Source organism: Rattus norvegicus, chromosome 12 (genome assembly GCF_036323735.1).
Source record: "Rattus norvegicus strain BN/NHsdMcwi chromosome 12, GRCr8, whole genome shotgun sequence".
NCBI classification, from domain to species: Eukaryota; Metazoa; Chordata; class Mammalia; order Rodentia; family Muridae; genus Rattus; species Rattus norvegicus.
The window spans coordinates 48349420-48358250 of record NC_086030.1 but is presented as its reverse complement, the minus strand read 5'-3'; the positions used below and the strand labels follow the sequence as shown (position 1 = coordinate 48358250).

General features: G+C 51.1%; 1 long non-coding RNA gene across 2 annotated transcripts; it reads right to left on the bottom strand.

Moving 5' to 3' along the window:
* Positions 1-2622: 2622 nt before the first annotated feature.
* Positions 2623-8117, bottom strand: LOC134481209 (uncharacterized). 2 transcript variants are annotated; one of them, XR_010056579.1, is made up of 2 exons: positions 7115-8117; positions 2623-6822 (listed from the first exon to the last, which is right to left on the bottom strand). It is a non-coding gene; the product is annotated as an uncharacterized LOC134481209 (long non-coding RNA). The 2 variants fall into 2 exon arrangements; XR_010056578.1 differs by having other exon boundaries at positions 2623-5118.
* Between the last annotated feature and the right edge of the window lie 714 nt (positions 8118-8831).

The following is an 8831-nucleotide window of genomic DNA, read 5'->3' as shown; positions in this document are numbered from 1 at the left end:
AGGAGTGTCTCTGGCAGTGATGCATCCTGGGAAAGCCACTTAAGCTCCTTGGGTCCATTTCCTGTCCTCTGTCCGTGAGAACAGGGCCTACCTCTCGTTTAACGAGATAGCACTTAAGTTTTAAGCCAAGTGTAGGACACGTTGAGAGCGTTAGAAAAAGTGACCGCCACAATTAAGTGACTCTGTTAAAGGGGAGGGAGCGGGAGGATGCTACTGTTGAAATTTGTAAATACCCACCGTTCCACACGTCCTTGATGATTCTCAATGAGCTATTCCCAATGGGTAAAATGGTGTGCTTTTTAAAAATCACACAGTGGCCTGTTTATTCTGAAAGGTGGAAAAGTGTGGGAGACAATTGGGAGCAGAGCCCACCAAAGGACTCTGCTCAGGGCTACTGGCCCTTTGCCCTGGGAGAAGGTGCTGTGCACCAGTCAGTAAAGACACCGAGACCCTCTGAACATCTCTCCAGCTCACAGCTGATGTTCAGAGAGTCAGCTATGAGAATGGAGACGTATTCTAGATTTATTTATTATATATATGTACACTGTCTCTGTCTTCAGACACCAGAAGAGGGCATCAGATCCCATTACAGATGGTTGTGAGCCACCATGTGTTGCTGGGAATTGAACTCAGGACCCCTGGAAGAGCAGTGAGTGCTCTTAACCGCTGAGCCATCTCTCCAGCCCTGGAGATGTATTCTAAACACATAGCAAATACTGTTTTATTCAGCTGAACGTACACGCGCGCACACACACACACACACACACACACACACACACACACACACACACACACCAATGTTGCCTACTAACCTCAACAAATCTTTTTTATCTCAAAGAAGAAACAGATGTAAATTTTTCTCCTTCTGCACCAGAATCTTCTCTTTTCAGCCATTGGCTACTGGGTCCCAGGTCTGCATGCAGGATGCATATTCATGTGCACTGGGATGTGCACTGCCCGGACTCTTGATCCTTACATGTACTGCTCTACCCTGACTCCATTTCTTCTCCTCTAGACCCTTCTCTCAGTCCTTGCCCCCTTCTTCTTCATCTTGGCCTGAGTGAGGGAGCCTACCATGCCTACCTCAAAAGGCCCATAGCTGTAGGCTTACACCTCTGGCAGTGAGTTCAACCTGCCCTCATCCTACTTCCCTCCTCTCCCCCATCCCTTCCCCTCCTCTGTCCTCCCTTCTCCTCCTCCCACCACCCTCCCCACCCCCATCTCCTCCTCTCTCTGCCTTCCTCCCTCTTCCTTCCTCCTTCCTACTTCTTCCTTCCTCCTTGGTTTTCCCTCCTCACTCTTCAGTATTCCCACCTCCTCACACTACCTTCCCCTCCCCCCATTTCTTTTTTACCTCTCAGGGTTTAAAGACGGTGGTGCCTCATCCCAAAATGACATTGAAACCCATTCCTTGACATGGCAAAGCTGCAAGGTGACTGGGTTGTTGAGGGAATAAATAGTGTCCCCAGGGAATGAATGCAATGTCCCCAGGGAATGAATGCAGTGTCCCCAGGGAATGAATGCAGTGTCCCCCAGGGAATGAATGCAGTGTCCCCCAGGGAATGAATGCCATGTCCCCAGGGAATGAATGCAGTGTCCCCCAGGGAATGAATGCAGTGTCCCCAGGGAATGAATGCAGTGTCCCCAGGGAATGAATGCAGTGTCCCCAGGGAATGAATGCAGTGCCCCCAGGGAATGAATGCAGTGTCCCCAGGGAATGAATGCAGTGTCCCCCAGGGAATGAATGCAGTGTCCCCCAGGGAATGAATGCAGTGTCCCCCAGGGAATGAATGCAGTGTCCCCAGGGAATGAATGCAGTGTCCCCAGGGAATGAATGCAGTGTCCCCCAGGGAATGAATGCAGTGCCCCAGGGAATGAATGCAGTGTCCCCAGGGAATGAATGCAGTGTCCCCCAGGGAATGAATGCAGTGTCCCCAGGGAATGAATGCAGTGTCCCCAGGGAATGAATGCAGTGCTCCCAGACTCAAGAGCAGTGTTTTAAAGCAAGGCCACCTCAAAGCATCTCAGTTCCACACATGCTTGCTTGCTGTTTCGTTTTTTGTCAAGTTCTTGTGCAACATGCAGTCTTTGCCCGATACGCATCTGGGCTTTGCAGGGAAGACGGATGGTGGCCACACTTATTGTAGACTCCCAACCTCGAGCTGAATGAACTGTGCAAAATAAATGATCTGGTCTCAGGTGTTCTGTGATACCAACAGGAAACAGAGAGACCAAAGTACCTCAGGGAACAACCCGCCCAGCTTCGGAGACCCAAATTTCAACACACTCTTGCTTCCTCTACCAGCCCTTGTGACACCTCACAACCACCTCCCGTCTCCATTCTGCCATCTTTGTTACATGCAGGCCAGCTAACCAACCATTCAGTGTTCCTTCACGCCAGGCCCCATCCCGGCACTGGCCACCGACCATCTCGCTGAGGCACTGGAGTCCATCCCCGCTGGCTTCTTTCTTTCTCTCCAAAACATTTTCCACGCAAGCTTTGAGCGTAGTCTCTAGCACAGTGTGCCCACGACCCTTTCCGTGTTGGGGTCAGTGTCCCAAGTGTGTGCTGTCCTCTAGACACAGTGTGGCTAAGGACACTTTAAACGAGGCTCGGGTGGCTGAGGAACTGAACCGTAGTTTACTTCTTGTGAAGTTTAGACACAGGGTCTGGGGACAAGCTGACACTGCCCCGTGGAGTTTCAAGCCCCTCCGTGCTCTAGGGCCCCCATGCTCAGTTTCAGTTTCCTGATAATGACCTGCAGCACTCATCATGGCTGGGCCCCTCTCATCACCTGTCCAAGCCACTGTCACACTGGTTTGCTTAGAGTCTGTGGGAATGGGAGCACAAGCTTCTCCCTCCACCCAGAACATTCTTCCCTACACACAACCCCCACTCTTTTATCTCACTATTTCTGGGTTCCCTTCTGGCCTCTTACACATGGTTTGGAAACTTTGTGTCACTGTGAGGGGTTGCACCAGTGCCAGGCTGCCCCTCACTGCCTGCCTGTCCACCAGAGATGTTCTCCAGAGATTCCCCAGGCTAACACAGGAAGGGGCTGTATGGGCAAGAGGGATGGCGGCCAGCAGGAAGGGCAGGACATGTGCCCACTTCCTTTCAGAATCAGCCATTGCAGGGAGGGCTAAGGAAATGGCGCATGGCCTTGGAAAGAGAGCATGGAGCTTGGAAGTTCCACAGGCCTGACAGGGACATAGAAGTAGCGTGGTCAGGGGCACATCCCACCTCTCATCCACTCAGGTGTTCTGTGAATACAATGTAGTGCCATCACCCTGTCTTGTTCGTAAGAAGAGTTGCACATTGTGTCCATACTTTAATCCCAGCTTTTGGGGGTAGAGGGCAGAGTAAGGAAAATCTCTTTGAGTTTCAGGTCAGCCTGGGCTACGTAGCCAGACCAAAAGAGGATTAGACATTGTGACAGCAGAAGGGGATGTTGCTGCAGTGTGGTGGCAGAAAGTCTGTGTGGACCAGGTGGAACCCTCCTGTGATGCCTGTGGTGTGCCGGGGAAGTAGGGGTGAGGGGTGGGGTATGGGTGAGGTTGGGGGTGTGTGGAACCCTCCTGTGTTGCCGGTGTATGTATATGTGTGTATATGTCTGTGTATGTGTGTGATGTGTGTTTGGTATGTATGTGTGGTATGTGTGGTGTGTATGTGTATGTGGTATGTGTGTGGTGTGTGTGTGTATATGTGGTGCATGTGGTGTGTGTGTGGTATGTGTGGTGTATGTGTGTAGTGTGTGTGGTATGTGTGGTATGTGTGTGTGTGGTATGTGTGTGTGTGGTATGTGTGTCTATGTGTGTGTGTGGTGTGTATGTGGTATATGTGGTGTGTGTATGGTGTGTATGGTATATGTGTGTGGTTTGTGGTGTGTGGTGTGTGTGTGGTGTGTGTTATGTGTGTAGTGTGTGAGGTGTGTGTGGTGTATGTGGTGTGTGTGGTTTGTGGTGTGGTATGTGTGTGTGTTGTGTGATGTGTGGTGTGGTATGTGAGTGTGTGTTGTGTGATGTGTGTATGTGTGTGTGGTGTGTGTATGTGTGTATGTGTGTGTGTGATGTGTGTGGTTTGTGGTGTATGGTGTGGTGTGTGGTATGTATATGTGTGTGTGTGATGTGTGGTGTGTGGTGTGTGGTATGGTGTGGTGTGTATGTGTGTGTGTGTGTGTGTGTGTGTGGTGTGTGTGTGTGTGTGGTATGTGTATATGGTGTATGTGGTATGTATGTGTGTGTGTGTAACTCTCCTGTGATGTCAATGTGTGGGAGAATAGAGATGGCCCTGAGGATCTCACAGCAGACCTGCAGCTCCAGCCCACAACCTCTGCAGATCAAAGTGAGGCATGATCTGCAGGGCACTGAGCTGAGATCGTGGGTTGGTTGGGGAGGTTGACCTAGAGTCCCACAGGCAAGGCCTGGAGGTCGGTAGGCATGGCTTACAGGGATGTTTGGTGACACAACTCTCTTCTGCTTTCCTCTCTGTAAACTGGCAATGCTACCCCAGACCCCTATGCTGCTGGCACTGACTCCCCTCCTCCTGGAGGACAACTGGTCTTCCAACCCTAGGGTGTACTATGTATTCCTTTCTGGACACAGACCCTGGACCGGGACAGAGCTGCCCCACTCTCTTGTCCTTAGGTGATGAATTTGATGTCCTTGGGAGCCTCAGTTTCCTTGAGTGTAAAGAGGGGGCGAACACAGGGCTTCTGCTCTGGAGGCATCGGGACTGGAGGTATGAACCAGCAAGGCACTTGTAGTCACTGGGGAAAGTGCTCCCACACCAGTGTGCAGCACATCCTCAGACCAGGGAAACCCCTGCCGAGTCCCGAAGCACAGCCGGGCTGCAGGGAGGATGGTTGAGCTTCGCCTCGCTGGTACCAGCGGGGACTCGGGCACAGTCACATGACAGGGATCATGCTGATAGGTCGAATCCCACTTTCCTGTATAAGTAACTGGGTCCCCTGGAGTCACTTTTGGAGGCTCTCTACTCTCTTCCAGGTCCTCCCCACGCCTCAGCTGCCATCCAATCAGAGGAGCTCTGCTGGAAAATGACCAGTCTCCATCACGGTCGGCACAAAAGGCCACTGCAGAGCATTGTATCCACCTAGGCTGGAAAAACACAGAAAGCCCCTGAGGAAAACCTCGGGGTAAGGTGAATATTCAGGGCATACATTGGGAGAGTCAGTGCTTTCCAAAAATCTGTGTCCCTACTGTGTGTGTGTGTGTGTGTGTGTGTGTGTGTGTGTGTGTGTGTGAGAGAGAGAGAGAGAGAGAGAGAGAGAGAGAGAGAGAGAGAGAGAGAGGGAGAGACCGAGTGTGGTCTTAAGAAGGGGGTGGAAAGAGAAGAACACACCCTTGTTTTCTAGTAGCTCATTTGGGGTCACCGAGGCCATGTTCACAGGGGCTTTAACTACTCAGATGCCTCTTTCGTTTCCACCACAACCCAGGGATCTATGCTTTTATCTGCCCTGAGTAAGGCGTCTGAGACATAAGGTCTAGAAATCACCATTTGTCTGAGGCCACCCAATGGCCATCAATACTGAAATAGAGCTTTAAACCCCCCAGAGATTGACTTAAGGGCCTGAATCTTCTCCTTGTAATGCTGCTGAGACCTACTGTGTGCCAGTCGTTGAGCTCCAACTCTCCCTCAGACTGCCTGTGTGTTTCCACAAAAGCGAAAACAGACGCTGAGAGAGGTTATATACAGCCAGGAAGAGGCAGAGCAAAACTGTAACTCGGGCCTGCCCAGCACCCCTGAACCTCTCATGACCAAGAAAGGAAGAGAGATAAGCTCCTACATCCATTTATTACGGTGATCCTCACTTAGTAGTCAACTCAATTCAACAAGTATTTATTGAGCACATACTATATTTGGCACAGGGTAGACCATGATAACTCTGCCCTAGCTGATACCTTCAGGGAGTTCACTGTCCTGGGAATTCCCACAGAGGGTGCTGACACGGAAAAACCATCTTAGAAGAGTTTAGTGGAAGTCCTTCCAGACATGGCTTCCTGGAGGAGGCAGCCCCGTGCGTGAGTCTGTCTGCTTCTACCTGCGCTACCTGTGTAAGTCATATTCTAAGCATCCTCAGAAGAGGTGACCCGAATTGTGCAGTATGACTAAAGAAATGTGTCAACCTTCAGTGAAGATCCCAGTCGAGCCCCCATCGCAGCTGCAGCTATAAGAAAGTGGGAGTGAGAACAAGGTGATCGCTTTGTCCATGTCCATCACTATTGATGTCATTAACATCGGTTGGAGAGGAAAGGGTTAATTCGGCTCACCCTGCCACTTCATAGCCCATCACTGAAGGAGGTCAGGGCAGGAACTCAAGCACGGCAGGAACCTAGAGGCAGGAGCTGATACAGAGGCCATGGAGGGGTGCTGCTTACTGGCTTGCTCCCATGGCTTGCTCAGCCTGCTTTCTTATAAAACCTAGGTCCACCAGTCCAGGGATGGCTCCACCCACAATGGACTGGCCCCACCCACAATGGCTGGCCCCTCCCACATCAGTCTCAAATTTTAAAAATGCCTTAGAGTTGGATCTTATGGAGACATTTTATCAACTGAGGTTTCCTCCTTTCATATGAGTCTAGCTAGTGTCAATCTGACAGAAAATTGGCCAGCGCACACTTCCACGGGCTTCTCGAGGGGGTAAGTAGAGTGGGCAGGAGATTCTCAGAGCCCAGAAACACAGCCCAACAGACGGGGCACAGACGTGGTGAAAAGAAGGTAGCCACCACCCCAGTTCACCTATGGCTTCTCAGAGTGAGGATTACCTGCGTCTTCAGGGAGCCATGGAGGACTTCTGGTACCTAGAAAAAGCAAAGGGATGGGACTAGGGGAGTATGGGGGATTAGTGGTACAGGGCGGTAAGGCATTAAACCCCAACCTAATGAGGAGGCTAAGGCTGGATGATTGCTGTTTCAAGGCTAACCTGGACACTTTTTCTAAGACTCTGTTAGGGAAATAAGGAAGCTGTTTAGCCTGTGTGAGGCCCTAGGTTCAGTCTGCCTCCTTCCCCGCCTCCAAAGAAAACCCACTTTGCATATTCTTGTAACCTTAGCGGGGGAGGGGGTTATATCTTAGAAAATGTATCACTAATACCTGTGGGCTGCAGCTCGTTACACGGGATCAATTCACTTAGCCAGCCATCTAGTTTGACAGATCTGTGCAGAGCCCCTCCACACTAGGGGCTGTTTACTCTGCAGTTGTGTAAAGCGCATCAGGAACGCGGTCCTCCCGGCTCAGGAACGCGGTCCTCACGGCTCAGGCTCACTCTTCCTCTATATCCCACAACTGACTCTCACCAAGACTGCATTTTTTGGGCTATTCATGAGAAACATCAGCAGCTCCCAAGACAGCAGGGCAGCGAGTTCCATCTGGAGGAGCCGAGCGGGTAGGGAAGTTCTGTGGGCGTGGCTGGAAGCTGGTCCCGGCAGGAAGTTTGGAAGCCTCCGGCTCTTAGGGTTTCAAAGAAGAAAACAGAGAATTAGGACTGGGTGTGGTAGCATCCATAAAGCCAACACTAGGAAGGCTGAGGCAGGATAATTACTGTAGGCTTGAAGCCAGCCTGGGTTACAGTGGGGTGATACTTTGTCCCAAACAACACCAATTAAAAAAAAAAAAATCAAAAAAGGCGGCTGGGAGGCAGGAGGGATGGCTCAACTGTTAAGATACTGGCTGCTCTTCCAGAGGTCCTGAATTTGATGCCTAGCATACACACAGAGGCTCATGACTGTAATTCCAGTTCCAGGGGATCTGATGCCAGCCTTTGGCCTGAGTGTTCTAGGTGCACACACATATACAACCGGCAAAGTAGCACATAAAATAGCACCGAATAAACACAAAGGCAGCCCCCGCCTGGTGGTACAGCCAGTAGCTCCAGCGCTGGGTTAGCGAAGGCAGGAGGATCAGGAGTCCAAGGTCATTCTCAGCAACGGAGCAAACCGAGCCAAATCCAAATGAAACACACACACACACACACACACACACACACACACACACACACACACACACACACACAGCAAGCAAACGAAAAGAAAAAAATCCCCAAAACAAAACCAAAAATAGAGAATGCTTCAGGAAATCTGCACGGGCTAGATATGCAGCTAGCCTTACCTCCCAGATAAACACGTGTGTGTGTGTGTGTGTGTGTGTGTGTCGCACGCGCACATGTACAAACTGTGCACATGTGTGTAGGAGATCTGGGAAGTTTTCCTAATCCCTGCCCAGCTGTAGACCTTGCATTGCTCTGTCTGGTGCCCAGCCCGCCCTCCTCCTTCGTGGGCCAGAGCTGAGCTGCCAGGCGCCACCCCAGCCTTGTGTTGTGGCAGATGTTTTCAGATATACCATGGCAACCGCGGAACAGGATGTGCCTCTGTCGCTGGCCGGCCTGCAGCAGGGCCAAGCCCACGCTCCCAGGCTGCCCTGTTCCCCTCCTCAGGATTCCTCTGGGGAGAACTGCCCAGGACCTGGTTCTGGTTCTGGTTCTAGAGAGTGGCAGATCCTGTACTTTGGATGGAGTCTGTCAGGGAGGAGGTGTGCACATCCCTGCGTTTGTGTGCGACTCTTGGTCCTTAAGGAGGCAGGAAGCAGAGGGTCTGGTCAGTGAATGGGCCACCCATTGTCCTCGAACTATTACAGCTTGTCTTTGAAGGATGACTTATGTCCCAGCCTTGATCAACTACTTCACAACTTCACACTGTACACAAGACCACAGTTCTGAGGGGTTTACTATGTGCTCATTACCCAGTGATTTCCCTCTCTCTCTCCCCGTCTCTGTCTTTGTCTCTGTTTCTCTGTCTCTGTTTCTCTGTCTCTG